The following is an 18,231-nucleotide window of genomic DNA, read 5'->3' as shown; positions in this document are numbered from 1 at the left end:
ACCAGAAACAACAAACAGATCGTTAATACAGTATTCAAACCGATCCGCGATGCAGCGATACTGTCACTAGTTTTTTTAACGTTCGTTGGATTCGATTAGAATAGGCAGCTCTAAAGCCGTTAAATAAAAGAGAGCTCTTCCCATTGTTCCTTTACGATGCTTCACCAAAAGAGACAATACTAATTATTTCATTTTAAATTAACAAGTTTCAACAATTATTTGTTTGACAAAATGTACATTGGTTATTACTAACAACTTTCAAAATTATTGTCCAAATATTGCATCTAATAATAAAATGAGCTAATAATAATATAGAGAAGAAGAAAAACGTACACGATTCCACAGAGTGAGAGCCGTAGCTAGAAGAACACTTAGGCAAAAAAAGAGACAATGTCTACAACAACAAATTGAAAAAGTAGAAGAAGAACATAGACGCAACCAAAGTAAAAATTTATACAGAGAGGTAAGACAACATAAGAGAGGCTCGTATATAAGGACAACCAACTTCGTAGGAGATAAAAATGGAGAAATGCTGGCTGCCGAAAACAAAATAATAGAAAGATGGGCTGAATATTTTGAAGAGCTTCTGAATATCCAAAATTTTACTGATGAAAACAATGAAAATGGTGGAAACAAAAAAGAAAATTAGTATCAAACGGCCGAATTAGAAATACCCCCACCAAGCATGGAAGAAATTACGCATGCCATAAAAACGCTTAACAACGATAAATCCCCTGGTCTGGACAATATTGATGCCGAGCTAATTAAAACAGGCGGTCATGAACTCATAAGTAAAATCCATCAATTAATAGAAAAGGCCTGGCGGCAACAAGAAATGATGCCGAAAGAATGGTGTGGTAGTATTATTGTACCCACACACAAGAAAGGAAAAAAGAAATCATGCATGAATTACCGAGGAATCTCACTAATCAACGCTACGTATAAAATATTGGCTTCGATATTATTAAAAAGATTAGTACCATACGCCGAAGAAATAGTTAGTGACTACCAGTGTGGTTTCAGGTCGGGCAGATCGACTGTTGATCAAATATTTACAATAATACGAATGCTTGAAAGGTATTGGGAATATAATCAGGACGTTCATCAGATCTTTATAGACTTCAAACAGGCTTATGATTCAATTAATCGTGCAACATTATGGAAGGCAATGATCGAGCTCGGCGTACCAAAGAAACTAGCTGCGGTAACACAAATGTGTGTAAGTAACTCCTTTGCACAAGTTAGAATAGGGGGAAAAATATCAAATGCTTTCTGCATAAATTCTGGACTAAGACAGGGAGATCCGTTGTCCCCATTGTTGTTTAACCTGGCCTTAGAATATGTCATGCGAAAAATGTATCCAAAACTCAAATCAGACATAACTGCTCGGGAAGCAAAAATCATACTCGCCTTTGCCGATGACGTAGACGCAGTAGCACAATCAACATTAGAAATTAAGGATATTTTCTCGAGCTTTGAAGAAGCTGCATTAAACATCGGTCTAAAAATAAATGACGACAAAACAAAATACATGGTCGTCTCAAAACAAGAACGAGCGCGAATAAGGCAAAATATTACTATAAACGATCATAATTTCGAAGTTGTTAAAGAATTTAAATATCTAGGAGCAACAATTACAAATGACAACAAATTAGAGCGAGAAGTTGAAACGCGAAAAATGGCAGGAAACAGATCTTTCTCTGCAATGAAACATCTAATTAAGTCAAAACTTCTTTCACGAGGTGCAAAAATCCAGATATAAAGACCCATAATACGAGCAGTCGCGTATGGAAGCGAAACATGGACGCTAACAAAAAGAGAAGTAAATAAATTGCTGGTGTGGGAACGTAAAATCCTTCGAATGATATATGGCCCTTGCAGAGACAGCGTGACAAACGAATGAAGGCGCAGATACAATAACGAGCTAGATTTCTATTCGGAAAAGAAAATCTAGTCAGATATATAAAGGCTAATAGACTCAGATGGGCAGGGCATGTGATACGCAGTAACGACAATCGCCTTATAAACAATGTGTTCTGGTAAAGGCCAGAACACACTAGAAAAAGGTGGAAAGATGCAGTCAAAGAAGATCTAGAGAAAATGGGAGTGCGACAATGGGAATTAGTGGCACAGGACCGACAAACATGGAAGGCAATAGTAAACGCGGCAAAGACTCACGAAGAGTTGTAGCGCCATTGATGATGATGGTGAATAATAATATAGGTGAGCAATTGGATAAACAAGTTGCTAACTTGAGAACTTATTTTCAGGCGCAGGCTCAAACATCTACTTTATATCGTGCAATATGTGCAGTAGATGAGTCAACGCCGCTTAAACTGAGGGAACAAGAAATGAGCATAAACCACCAATCTAAGGACGAAAAAATGCGTACCTGGATGGGTAAGCCACTTTATGGGCGACATCTCAATGAGGTCAACCAAGAATATGTCGACAATAGAGCGTCGAACTATTGGTTGGTATCAGGAAAGATGTTTCCCGAGACAGAGGGTTTCCAACTTGCCATTCAGATTCGGGTTATTCCAAATTACCTGAAGTACATTGTCAAAGATCCTCAGGTCCAAAACAACAAATGCCGATATGGATATCAAGCTAAAGAATCCATGCAACATCTTACCGGGAGCTGCCAGGCGTTTGTCGGAACTGATTATAAAGAACGCCGCTACTTAGTAAGAAAGATTCTTCACCAAGAACTAGCTAGCAAATATGGACTTCTCCAAACCGATCATCTCCCTTATTATCAATACGTCCCTAATAGAATGCTTGAAAACAACAACTACAAGCTATACTGGGATCGCACTGTGCTCACAGACCAAACAGTAGCACACAATAGACCGGATCACATACTAGTTAATAAACTTACTAGGCAAACAACATTAATAGCGGTGGCGATACTTAACAACAATAATCTGCGTGTTAAGCACAACGAAAAATAGCTAAGTATGGAGATCTCAAAATACAAATAAGGAGACAATGGAGAATGGAAAGTATCCAGACAATACCTATTGTTCTTTCTACTACTGGAGTCATTCCAAAGAACCTCATAGAAAACATCAAAAAGCTGGGTCTAAATGAACATATTTACAAGACTACGCGGAAAGCTGTGCTACTCTCGACGTCCAGATGAGTACGAAAATTTTTGGGAGATACTCCTGCGTATCAATCACCTAGGGCTCGATAACACGGAAAGAGTCCCACCAGAGCTCAATCCTTTTGATACCCTAAGTATCTACGATGAGTGAATTTTCCCCTTAAAGGGAGTGTGGCCATATAGCTAAATCTGGATAATAATAATTTATAATAATTAATAATTTATTCAGGGCAACTAAGGAGGTACAAAGTTAGTATCAACCAAAAATGTGACAATGCACTCAAAACTCAATTCCACCGTAGAAAGTGTCAATAAGTCTTACCAAAGCCAAGAAGAAAGTAATGAGTTTTGGAGAAATCAACTGTCCACACCAGCTGTTCTTCACAACAGTACTGGCTGGATAGAAGATACGACCCAGGACTGTTACCACTACGTTACTACTCTCTACGAACCATTCACCACTGAAGAGATCTCAAATATCATCAAAGAGCTTCATAAATGAAAATCTCCTAGACGAGACGGAGTTCAAAACTTATGGCTTAAGAAGTTTGGAGTAATCATGAGTACTTGTCAACATTAATTAATCATGGTATTTCTAATCCGAAGGAAATACCATCGTTCCTAACTCAGGGAAGCACATATTTAATACTGAAGGATCAAAATTACACCCAAGATCTAGCCAAGTACCGCCCAATTAGTTGTCTTCCAACTTTGTATAAATTGGTCACATCCTGTGTATCCCGGCGTATCTACCAACACTGTGCTCTAAACGATATCATAGAGCCACAACAGAAAGGATGCTCTAGGGGCTCTAAGCTCACGTGTACCAGTAACAACAAACAGATCGTTAATAGAGTATTCAAACCGATGCAGCAATACTGCCAGTAGTTTATTTAACGTTGGTTGGATCCGATTAGAATATTCAGCTCTAAAGCCGTTAAATAAAAGAGTGCTCTTCCCAGTCTTCCTTTATAATTCTTCACCATAAGAAACAACACTAATTATTTCATTTTAAATTGGTAAGTTTGAATAATTTGTTTGACGAAATGGATATATGTATGTAACTATATTGTAATACATAGAGATTTAAGTTACCAATCATTTGATAACATCTACTAATAGTAATATAAAATTTTGCTAAATAGATCTATCTACCTATATAGCCCATTTTATCCATTTTAGGACGTAGACGTAAGCCTTCCCTTCTTGTCTCCATTTGTGTATATCTTGAGCTAAGTTCATACATCTAGGACCGGCTTGCCTCTTCAAGTCATTAACCCATCTCCACTGTGGTCTTCCTCTACTTATTTTGTATTCGTATGGTCTCCAGTGTAGTATTTCCTTGATGCCCCTATCGTCTCTGTGTCTGATGTTGTGTCCCGCAAATTTTCATTTAGATTTGGATACTTTTTTTCTTACATCTTTCAACTTTGTATCGAATCCACTCGTTCCGTTATTTGTCCTTCAAGTGTATTTGCAACATCTGTCTTTCCATTTCTCTCTGTGTTTATAAGTTTATCCATATTATTTTTGGTTAGTGCCGAAGTTTGCGCTTCATACATGATTACTGGTAACACACACTGGTTGAAGACTTTAGACTTAAAGATGTTGCGCAAAGTTCTTATTCTTCAGGATGTAGCTCAATTTGACAAATGCCGCAATATAGATATTTATTTTAAATTGTTTAAACAAACTAGTCGATTAAATAAACAATTTACAAACTAACTGTTTTAATTTTTATAATCTATGCAACAAGGTACCCCAAATTAAAAACAAACATGAATTTTCGTTGATTAGAACCGGAGATATTGCGACTTTTATAAATTTGAAGTTATGAATTCAGTTTTTTGAAATAGTAAAATCAGGAAATTAAAAATAAGGGCCAACTCGGGTTTTAAGGGCCACAAAAAACTGTATTTATTAAACGCTTTTCTTTAGTTCAATCGTTTGGGTCAAGTTTTAAGACGTTAATTTGACTGCTTTTTCTTCAATGCAAATGACTAAAAATTTGCAGACATATGCATTAGCGGAAACAATACACGAATAACCAATAACAATTTTTTATGTTAACTAATTGTTTAAATAAAAAAACAATTTTAATGGAAAATGCTAAATTCTCTTGTTTTTTGCGTACGACAAAACGTACGTTTTGTCGTACGTTTTGTCTGACCCATAAAACGTACAAGAAAACGTAATCATAATCCTTCAAGTTTGAATTTTTTTATTTTTTGCATTTTAATCGATTTTTTTATATTTTTCATTTTAGTCACTCGTAACTAAAGAAAAGCGTTTCTTATTTTTTTTTTCATATTTTTTTGTTTTTTTAATTGGTGATAAAAATTTCTTTCTGAGGTAAAATAATTTTAAATAAATATTAAGTGGTATTTTATACAAAAATTATTAATCATTTTCAAAAAATCTACTTTTGAAGCTATTTTTGCAATAAATAAGCAACAAATTAACAAAAATAACTTTACAAACTCTCAAAAGTTGTCTCAATTTTCCTTATAATTCTTCCCCTTTAGTATTTAAAATCAAATCGATCCTGCATTGTTTTTATATTAATAATAAGTAAACAATTACGTCAAGAGGAAACAGTAGTGATCAATAGGTAGCTAAAACGCGTTCCAAGATTGCGGCTGTAATTTTGAATATTTTTTCGATATATTTGGCACACTTATTCGTAATATAATAAAGAATGGCGGTACAAAGCCCAATTTGAAAAATATATTAATATGTGGAAATTACTCTGTAATTAAATACAATATTAAAAAAAGAGCCTGTACCGCCATTAAAAAGAACAAAAAAATACACTTTCTTCAAATAAGCTTTTTTATCCGATGCCTAGATTTTGTGTCATTTTGGTACTACTAAAATTTTTTATTTTATTAGTAGTTCCAAAATGACACAAAATCTAGGTATCGGATAAAAAAGTTTATTTGAAAAAAGTGTATTTTATTGTTCTTCTTAATGGCGGTACAGGCTCGTTTTTTAATATTGTATTTAATTACAGAGTAATTTCCACATATTAATATATTTTTCAAATTGGGCTCTGTACCGACATTCTTTATTATATTACAAATATGTGTGCCAAATATCTCGAAAAAATATTCAAAATTAGAGCCGCAATCTTGGAACGCGTTTTTGCTACCTGTTGATCGCTACTGTATCACCTTAATGCTTTTGTATACATATTTTGTTTATAACATGTTTAAAATATTGTAAAATACAGTTGCTAGATACCTCTGTCAAAGAGGGCCTTGAGAAAATCGTTATCTTCCTTGCCTATAGACCTCGTTGGCATATTGCCTTATTATCAACAAGAAGGGTTTCTGTGTGCAAATCATTACTTTTTGGTGTATGTATTATTTTTAATAAATCAAACGATAAAGCAACATCTCACCAAATTCACGTTACATAGTTGTTGTTTACGTATGCAAACGATATCTTGGTTTGTTTTACAGAAACATATCAATTTATATAGTATCTTACTTGAATTTATAACTTACACCAAATCTCCTCACCAGCAACCGTATAGAATTTAAAATAGCAGTGAAATATGAAACTTCAGTTTTCTTTTAGTCTTGTTAAGAAACTTGAAAACCTCAATCATCAGTTCTATACATCGAAAAACTTGATATATCTACATTTGTTGCGTGCTTTTTCTAGTGAATCAACATAATGGTCCAAGAGCTGTGAGACATTTTTGAGTAGGTATTTTAGGCAACCTGAAAATTTTCCAGGTGACTCTTCCATGATAGCCTAATACAAAAATGCCGATCTGGCTGAAGGGTAGCGGTTATTTTCCCCAAAAATCCCCCCAAAGTTAAACAAAAGGGTAAAAATTGATATTACAAAAAATATCATTCACGTGACTTTAAAGTAAATTTAAATATTCAAATATAAAGAAAATAAACAGGCCAGGCGATTTGAGGGCGATTTTAACTCTGCAAGATACTTGCATGGGCGCCCCAGGATTATTTTCAGGGGATGCATCTGAACTTCAGAAGATTTCATCTGAATCTGTACATACTATTAACGAGTATAAAATAAACAACTATACATGCATAACTATGTACATTCCTTCCGGACAGGGAAGTGCAATTGTTATTTTGACAGGGTATTTTTTAATATTAAAAATAAACATTCTAAAAAAGACAGTTTTTTTTTTGGTGAAATTTTCCAACTGCCAGGTGATCAAACAAATTACGCTTGCCTATAAATGAAAAGCGCTATAGGTAAGCAGCAGTGTTAGAAAGAGCGTATACCGATAGCTGTTTGCGTCCTCTGTTGTAGCTGAGCGAGTCCGTTCGCTCCAGAAAAATCACGTGACCTAGCGATATCCATGTTGTTGTTCCTCGAAATGTTAGAGTATTTATTATAATATATTATAGTTTTTTAAGTAACTTTTTTTTAATTAAAGAAAAATAATACGTACTATACAATAGATTTTGCAAATATGATAGAAAAAGACAAATTTATTAGATATTATAAATATATAGGTAGAAAAGTATAAAACTATGAACTAAATTAATTCTGTGTCCGAATCTTGTACTTCTTCTTCAAACTCCTCAGCTGAGCTTAAATATTCATTCTCTTCTTCCTCGTCAGACTCCCCTCGAGACTCAGATTCCTCTTCTACGTGATCTGTAAATAGTTGTAATATGTATTTAGAATTAATTAAAAATAATAAGTGATTAACTAGTTGAGTTGCTACGTATTCTCCATCCTTTTATACGGAGTCGAAGCCTGGACAATCACGGGCGCATCTGAAGAAAGACTTGCCGTTGTTGAGATGTGGAGTTATCGAATAATGTTAAATATATCATGGACACACGTAACAAACACGGAAACATTAATAAAGATGAAAATGCAAAAGAAATACTCAACACTATGAAGGAAAGAAACATGAGCTACTTTGGTCATACCTACAATAAGAAATAAAAAACGTGATGTGATTGGTTATAATAGGAAAGTATTAAGCATTGGTAATTTTTCATTAATTCTAAATACATATTACAACTATTTACAGATCAGGTAGAAGAATCTGAGTCTCGAGGGGAGTCTGACGAAGGACAAGAGAATGAATATTTATTTTAGCTCATTTTTCTTTCCTTCATAGTGTTGAGTATTTCTTTTGCATTTTTCATCTTTCTTAACGTTTCGAGGCACAACATGGATATCGCCAGGTCACGTGATTTTCTCGAGCGAACGGACTCACTCAACTACAGCAGAGGACGCAAATAGCTATCGGTATACGCTCTTTCTCACACTGCTGCTTACTTATAGCGGTTTTCATTTATATGCACGCGTAATTTGTTTGATCACATGGCAATTGGAAAATTTCCCCAAAAAAAACCTGTCTTTTGTAGAATATTTATTTTTAAAATTAAAAAATACCCTGTCAAAATAACAATTGCACCTCCCTGTCCGGAAGGAATGTACATAGCTATGCATGTATAGTTGTATATTTTATGCTCGTTAATAGTATGTACATATTCAGATGGAATCTTCTGAAGTTCAGATGCACCCCCTGAGAATAATCCTGGGGCGTCCATGCAAGTATCTTGCAGAGTTAAAATCGCCCTCAAATTGCCTGGCCTGTTTATTTTCTGTATATTTGAATATTGAAATTTACTTTCGAGTCATATCAATGATATTTTTTGTTATAACAATTTTTACCCTTTTTTAACTTTGGGGGGGATTTTTGGGGAAAATAACCGCTACCCTCCAGCCAGACCGGCATTTTTGTATTAGGTTATCATAGAAGAGTCACCTGAAAAAATTTCAGGTTGCCTAAAATACCTACTCAAAAATGTCTCACAGCTCTTATACTATAACTAATTTGAAAACGTTCATACATAAGGCATATCCTAAACTCAGCACAACTTGCCCATTGGAGCTTTTATTTTATACACAAATCTATTTTCTAATTGATTTTCATGCTTATATTTTTTTCATATTGTCGGCTCGTATCTCTTAAATTGAAATTTAGAGCACAAAACATGCGATGATATCCAAAACTGACAAAAAGTGCGACAGGGTTGCGTCTTATCACCGCTAATATTTAATCTGTATTCGGAGTCTATATTGAGAGAAGTGTTAGACGAGGTCCAAGATGGAATCAAGATTACCGGAACAAGCATAGATAACATCAGGTGGGCTGATGATACCGTCCTAATAGCAAGCAACGTACAATAACTACAAAACATAATAAATGCGGTAGTTCGTCATAGTGAAATGTTTGGTTTACACTTAAACGTTTCCAAAACTAAAATTTCAGTATTTTCAAAGACACCAATAAACGTATATTTGTATGCCTTGGGACAAATAATAGAGCAAGTAACTTAGATAAAATATTTGGGAGCAAATGTCAATAGCCAGTGTAACCCAAAAAAATAAATCCTATCAAGAATCGAACAAGCGAGGAAAACACTCATGAACATGAAAACATTTTTTACAAGATCAGACCTTAGTCTGCAGCTCAAAATCTGAATAATCAGATTTATGTGTTTTCTCTCTTGCTGTATGGCTGTGAAAGTTGGACAATGGACTCTGAAACAGAAAAGAGAATGTATGCATTTCTGATGTATATATACAGACGGATGCTGAGAATTCCATGGATACAAAAAGTTTCTAACAATAAGGTACTTCGGCGCATGAACAAACAAGAAGAATTACTAAGGATAATTAAAGAAAGAAAAATAAAATACTTGGGCCATGTATTAGTACGTTTTTTAACGGTAAAATATTGCAAAACCTCTAAATTTTAAAAAACTGCTTGGATTGACATGAAATCTGGTATACACATAGCTAACAAGTCAAAGAAAAAAGTGATATTGTGCCGATGTGTGCTTTTGCCCTGGGGGTGGTTTTCACCCCCAATTGGGGGTGAAAAAATATACGACCAAAGTAAGTCCGGAAATAGATAAACTGACTAATTGTAAGTAACTTTTGTATTATAGAGTTTTTTCATTAAGTCAATATTTTTCGAGTGATTTGCCAGTGAATATGTTCATTTTTTCAACAAAATAACCACGCTTTTATTAGACAGTTTTTCGCAAATAACTCAAAAAGTAAGTATTTTATCGAAAAAAAAAACCTTCTTAGCCTGTAAAAAATTATAGCCTGTAAAAAATTAAAAAATATGGTGTACACATAACGTCTCTATACCTAGTAGAAGCAGACTTATAGCTAATGAAAAATAGGTTCATATTCGTCAAATTCCAAATGGAATACTTTAACGTGAAATAACCAAAAATTAAGCACATTTCGGGAAAAACTCATTACAACTTATTTAAAGTGTTTAAAAAAGCTTCATTTTTGTTTTATAAAAAAAAAATTTAGCATCAAAAGTAAACAAGTTACGCTCAAAATAAAGTTATTCCCTTTTTTTTTGGTAAAAAAATCCTAAAAATCACCTCCTAATTAGTATCTCAAATGAATTTAATCGTTACGACTTCACAAGTTTCTTGACTCGTGTATGCATTGTTTATATGATCTGTAAGTTTCATCGGTTCAAAGTCCTTATTTTTGAAAGGGCTGTAGTTAAAAGGGGTTGAACGAGTCACTGATCACGAATGTATGCAAATTTAGAAACACCAAATCTTAATTAATTTTTGTCTTACAGAAAAACAAAAGAACACAGGATATTCAGAAAAGCAATTCTGACTTTTTTTGTTTTTTGAGATTTTTGGTATCTCTAACAATTTTTAAGTTATTTTGAAAAAAAGAATATTTTTCAAAATTAAAATTTTTGAAAATTTTATTTTGAAACCAAATTTTTTCAAAAATAAGCACTTTGAATCGATGAAACTTACAGATCATATAAACACAACATAAGTAAAGTAATTAGTGGAGCGGTAACGACTAATTCCATTTAAGTTGCTAATTAGGGGGTGGTCTTCCCGATTTTTTTTGCCAAAACAAAAGGGAGCAACTTTATTTTGAGCGTAACTTGCTTAAATTTGATGCTAGAAATTTTTATAAAAATAGAAATAAAGTTTTTTTAAACACTTTAAAAAGTTCTAATGGATTTTCCCCAAAAAGTGCTTAATTTTTTGGATATTTCACGTCGAAATATTCTATTTGAAATGTGGCGAATATAAACCTATTTTTCATTGCCTATAACTCTGGTTATACTAGGTCCAGAGACCTCACGCGTACACCATTTTTTGTTTTACTTTTTTACAGGCTATATTTTTGCTAAGAACATTTTTTTCGGCAAAATACTTATTTTTTGAGTTATTTGCGAAAAACCGTCTAAAAATGTGGTTATTTTGTTGAAAATGAACATATTCACTCCAAAATAACTCAAAACGTGTTGTCTTGGCGAAAAAGCTCTATAGAACAAAAGTTACTTAAAATTAGTCAGTTTATTCATTTCCGGACTTATTTTGGATATATATTTTTTCACCCCCGAGAGGGGGTGAAAGTCACTTCTAGGGCAAAAGCATACATCGGCACAATATTACTTTTTTTTTTGACATGTAAGCTATGCGTATGCCAAATTTCATGTCAATTCAAGCGGTTCTTTAAAATGTAGAGCAAAAACTGTGAAAGAATGTACTATATTAAGAGGGGAAAAATATGAACTACTTCAAATCATATTATAAGGTAAAGGAAAGGGGCAAAAGGTCAGTAGGAAGACGTCAGAACTCGTGGCTGAAAGATCTGAGAAGATGGTTTGACCGCTCATCTGCAGAAATTTTTCGTGTGGCAGTTTACAAAACCACAATTGCCATTTGGATCGCCAACCTTCGAAAGCAGACGGCGTAATAATAAGAAAAAGATTTCTTAAATTAGTAGCTTATTGTGTTTATTGTTCATCGTTATAAATTTGGTTACCTACTATTTATATAATATTGTAAGCATAATATATTTTATATTTAAATATAGATTGTCGTGGTATATTACGTTTCGTATTAAAATAGTTGAAAGAAAAGAAAATGCAGAATAAACTTTGAAATCAATACCTCGTAAGATTCAAATCTACGACCTCTCATTTTCACGAAAATTGCTTCGCGTCTGAGTTATTGCACACCATATCTATTCAATTCCCATCAGAGATTTCTATTTCGTCTCACTCTGTGTTCCCACTCTCTACGAACTTTTGTGATTATAAATGCCTTTATTTGAGAAAAGGTCATTTTGCACGGATGCTGCTGATGCTGTTTGTATTGATATTAAATTTTAGAGTGAAAATAGTAAATAAAATTGAACTTAAAGCCTAACTATATTCATAAATACCGAAAAAGTTTTCCATAGATTCCAATTTCATAGATTATTGATAAAATAAAATATCTTTAAGAAATAAGTACAAAAAGCAAATAGACTAGTAGGACACCTTAATAACTCTATATGGCGAAACCGACATATTAACACTGAGATGAAATCAAGAATAATTTATAAAGCCAGTGTAAGACCAATAATCATGGACCGAGCATGTAACAAACAACGAAGTCATGAGAAAAGTCAACAAAAGACTGGAAATATTGGAAACCATCAAGACACGAAAGCTGCAATACCTGGGACATGTTATGCGTAATGAGAGATACAACATACTTCAATTAATTATACAGGGGAAAATCCAGGGCAAGACAAGTGTAGGAAGAAGAAGAATCTCATGGTTCCGTAACTTGAGGGAATGGTACGGATGCACATCAAACAAACTATTCAGAGCAGCAGCATCTAAGATTAGAATAGCCATGATGATTGCCAACCTCCGTCGCGGAGATGGCACGTAAAGAAAGAGAATAAGACCAATAATGGCATATTCCTTAAGAACAAGACTACTACTGGAAACGGCAGAAATAAGAGTACTGAGAAGAATTACAGGAAATACGCTGAGACATCGAAAGAGGAATGAAGACATTAGAAGAAATAAATGCTAGCTTACAGTGTATAAACGAAAAGACGCTAAATAGAAAGAAAGAATGGAATAATCACATAACCAGAATGGGGGAGACACGTGTGGTCAGAATAGCAAGAGATAAATCGCCAATCGGTAGAAGAAGTATCGGCCGACCGCGCAAAAGATGGAGTGACAACCTTCCATAGAGGTATCAATCAGCCAGTGAACAAGCAGAATTGCTAATAAAGAGGAAGAGGGAGAAAAAATGTACAATATACAATATATAGATATTGTTATATAATTTTATGGGAAGAATTTAGAAAATTAATTGTATGTCAAAGACCACGAGATCGTAGTTTTTCATCGCCCTGTATATGGCCAAAAATTTGTAAATAATATATTTTAGTCGTTAAGCAGTGTTTCGTGGAAAGTGAAAAACATTAGTGGTTAAGGTTCTATGAACGGACTTAACAATTCAATAACAATAGAAATAAATTACGATCGGTTTTAGAAAGTAGATGTATTTGCGGTTGGCGTGGACAATGGAACGTTTTTAGATGCTTCCTAGAAAGTAAACAAAATTGTTTAGTTTAGAATATAGAGTTTTTCTAGCATGTAAGACAAAAATTAATTTTGGTATCTCCTGGAATTTTACAAGATGAAAAATTTGTATAGTAGAGTGTTTGAGTCTCAGTTGGATGAAGGAAAAAGATTTACTGTGTAACTAAGATCTAAAGAGAGCATTCCAGTTCAGAAAGTAATGATTTTGTGTGAAGTGGTTAAGTTGGTGGCCGTATAAGCAGATTTCAGTTGAGACGAAATCGTGATCGAGTCGAGAAGTAAAATCTCCTCGTGTCCGATTAAATTCCAGTTTCTGTCTGGAACGAGTAGCCGGATTTTATCAATTTTGCACAAGACATCGAGCTGAGAAAAAAATCTTGGAAGTATAAATGTTGATATTGTTTGTATCGAGTCAGAGACTAAATTGAGGAGGGATTTCGAGCGAGTGTTGTTTATTGGTGAAGCAGTTGGAAGAGAAGAAGCGTCGCAGCATCCGAAGGAGCACGTGTGGGGGAACCGAGGACAACACAATCCATGATAAGAAGTATAGAAGATAAAAAAGATTAGTCAGATTATTTGTAAAAAGGAGAGAGTTGTTTTATATTACATACCATATTTGTTTTAATTTAACAATTTTACAGCATAATTCATTCATAAATTCATAAAAGATATAAGTACTCTATTTAAAAAGGTGAAAATTAAAATTTGTTTTATTTTTATAATAATAAGAACAGTCTATATAATAATCAGAGAAAAAAAAGAAGACTATACCGAATCTTTTAAAGGAAATTTTGTTAAAAAAAGGAGATAGTAGAATTAAAGATTAATTTATTAGATAAGAAATTTTTACAACAAAAGTGAATTTTAGCATACATTTGGAATCGTATATTTATGGTATAGCATATAAATAGATAATGTTTGTAGAATTTACATAATTTTGAGTACATTTATTTTCCTTGTTTTGTCCTGGATGAAGTGAGCAACGAGAAATACTAGAGAAATACTAGATACAAACTTAAGGTAATACTTTAAAATCAATTGGCCCTGAGAATAAATTTTATTGGAAAGTTTTATTAAATTTGGTTTTGTTTCCATGAGTAGAAATTAAAATAATTAATTAATTAATCGAATTAATAAGATGCTGATCAATCTCTTAACAGAGAGAAAATATAGAGCATAATAATATATCTTATGGATTTATTTTTACTTCATTTACAAAAGAGATTATGTTAAATATTTTGTACCGTTTTATTTTTGCAATATTTATCTAAGTTGTGTGTAGTGGTCAAACATGAATAATTTACGTCCAAGTCCAAGCCATGAATATGCATATACGCAAATGGAAAATATCTTGTTTGCATAAAGCCATCTACTTGAGCAAAAACGTAAATAGAAATATTATACAACCTACTTACAACTTGTATGAGTCGAGATTTTGAATGTTATACTAATTTCCGAACTTGATAAATAAGTATTTTAATTTTATTTGAATTGGTCGTAAATGAACTTTTCTGAAAAGTAAATATGTATATAGATAATATACATTTATAGGTACATGTCCATAACGTATGAAATACATTGATTATTTGCTATAATGTACATATTTTAAAGAAAAGCTAAAATACGTCGCTTTCTAATTTTAATTCCCTACAATTTATAAAAAAAATACATATGGCAAGAGTCAGCAATCTTTTGAGTCGGAAGAGTCAAAAATTACAATTAACATAATTTCATTTTCAGAGTCACATTTTTTTTAATGATTAGAATGAGGGTGACGAATATAATGAACAAATCCAGAAGGGTATCCTTACGTAAAATTTGTTTTTCTATTATTGAACACCCGTTAGTGTTTTGCCATACGTTAGTTAAAAGTTCTACTAGTTTGACCAACGTAAGTTTTTGGACAGTGACCATATTTTAACTTTATATACACCACTGTGTAATTGCTTATTCTTTTGCTTTTGTTGTTCTAAATATATTTACTTGAGTTATTCTTTGTTCTGAAAGCAAGTGTTATTCGTCAAAGTTTTCATCGAAATAGAAATCTTTAAAAATATTTTTAAAAGATATTTTTTTTCCTGGTAACACCACCATGGCTTCTAAAAATTGCAAGCCAGATGGATGCTGAAGCGAAGAAGAAAATCTCTTGATCTTCTGAAGTAAAAATTAAGACAGTTGTGGCTTCGCATTGCAACTGAATAAAAATGGTATACATTTTTAATTTAAGTATTATTCCTTTTTTTTTGTATTTTGCAATTTTAGTTGATATTTTGCTTTTATATGCAATCGAGCAGAAGGTACTGGACTTTTTCTCTGGTGGTGGAAAGACTTTCTTAAAGCAAGAAAGCGGAAAGACTTGTTAGGGCTTTTTATACAGATTTTGGTTTAATATTTTGTTTATTGTTCGTTTTACCCTTTGTTTACTGCTATTTACTTCTTCTTCTTTGAGTACCATGCCCAAATTTTAGGCGTGAGTAGCTAAACCGCTAGAGAGGGTCGACATGTATAAATTGTTCGTAAGTATTTATACATGTATAAATACCTACTCACAATTTATAAACTCACAATTAGATCAAGATGCTAAGATAAAGATCAGAATAGAAATAGCTCGAAAAGAATTTATAAAAGATAAGTCTATCATAAGAAATTGAGTATCATTATATGTTTGGTCGCAACTACTATAATATGGGAAGAATAATATTAGAAGCTTGGACTCTAAAAGCCCAATCCGTAAAAAATTTGGAATTTGAAAAAATTTGGAATTCAAAAGTCTCAAACGAAGAAATGTTTGAGGAATTGGACATGACAGAAATCTTATGAACACAATTAAAATAAGAAAAACATCGTATCTGGACCAAATACTTCGAAACGATAAATACTTTTTGCTACACGTCATCATGCAAGGAAGAGTACAGGGCAAAATTCTTGGGAATAAAGAAGAAATCTTGTTTGAGGAATAACAGAGATTGGACTAACCTCAGTGTTAAAAAGATATTTAACGTTGCAAAAGATAGAGAAGCGTTTAAAGAAGTGACCGCCAACCTTCGTTAGAAGACGGTACAAGAAGAAGAAGAAGAAGCTTCCTTGACAATTTACCGATACCGTTCTCGATATTGCGCGGCAAATAAAAATTGATCTGTTGATAACCCACTGGTTTGGGAGCCCAGCATATTTCTTCCTACCAATTTTTCTTTTTCCCTCGATCTTTCCTTTGAGTATTCACTGCAGTAGACAGTATCTGCTACATCTCTTTATATGCCCCAGATATTCAAGTTCTCTAATTTTTATCATCTTTGGCAATTCTCATTTGCCTTGATGTATTCTGTTTAAAACGACTATGTTTAAAATACGTTGAACCCATGAGATTTTGAGCATTCTACGATATAACCACATCTTGAAGGCATTTAGTTTATTTATCGTATTAACCCTCATGATCCACGTTTCACATCCGTATAATAATAAAGGTTACACATAACATTTTAGGAACTTAATTTTTAGTTGTAAATTCAGCTGAGAGTTGCACAGTATCTAAGTTTCCTAAATGCTTATCTTCCAATTTCTATACGAGTCAGGATTTATTTTCCCGTTTATCCAACATCCTAGCTATTTAAAATGGGTAACTTTTGTAATTGGTTAACATTGTTGACTCATGACCCGTCAAAAAGGCCCTGTCAAAACAGCCCCGTCAAAAAAGCCCCGTCAAAATAGCCCGGATACAAAATAGCCTCGACAAAATAGCCCGGTAACAAAATAGTCCCGACAAAATAGATCGCACACAAAATAACCCCGGTCAAGACAGCCCCGGCTAAAACAGCCCCAGCGAAAACACCCCCAATAAAAAGTTTTACCTTTTAATGGAGTACCATTTATTTTAAATCACTATTCTAATTGGAAAATAAGCCACAATTTAACTTTAAAACATGATTTTATTAACGTTTCGTCTTCCACTTCGGACGTCATTGTCAAAATACAAATTATTAATAAAATAAACAAAAATGTTGCTGCTTACTAAAAAAAATTCTTCTAATAATTTAATTTAATCTGACTCAATCATATCGGAAATTCAGACATATATTATAAAATGATGAAAAGTCTTCTACTTTAAAATGATATTGCCAATATTTATGGGCTGCGTTCCTGGGACGACTTTATTGAAAGATAGTTCATTCGATTACATGAAATCGACTTTAACTTAAGAATATCCGTCACAAAAATCATAGCATGTGATCCGTATTTAAAAAGACAATCACATGCAATGGTGACAGTAAAATTCTCGTGTTAGTGATTACATAGTAAACCACGAGGAAAAACCAGGAATGTTTTTTCTGGTCTTTCCTAACAGAATACACAGGGTTCGAATTCTCTGAAAGACCCTTTTTATTTAATGTGGTTAAGATAAACATCTGAATACAGGATAATTACCATTTCCGAAAAAACGTATTTTTAAGGGATTATTTCATGATGAATTCTGAATGGAGCTTTTTTGTCGGGACTATTTTGTCGGGGCTATTTTGTCGGCGGGCTAATATTCCGCGGCTATTTTGTCTGCATGCTATTTGGTCGGAGCTGTTTTGTGTGAGGGATATTATGTCGGGGCTATTTTGTGGGAGCTTTTTCGAAGGGGCTATTTTGACGGGGTACCTGTTGACTATTAATTGCATAGGACCAACGTCTTGTTTACTAACCACAAACACAAGTAACATCGTCT

The sequence above is a fragment of the Diabrotica virgifera genome, chromosome 7 (assembly GCF_917563875.1).
Source record: "Diabrotica virgifera virgifera chromosome 7, PGI_DIABVI_V3a".
In the NCBI taxonomy this organism is placed as follows: Eukaryota; Metazoa; Arthropoda; class Insecta; order Coleoptera; family Chrysomelidae; genus Diabrotica; species Diabrotica virgifera.
This window is presented reverse-complemented; position numbering follows the sequence as displayed.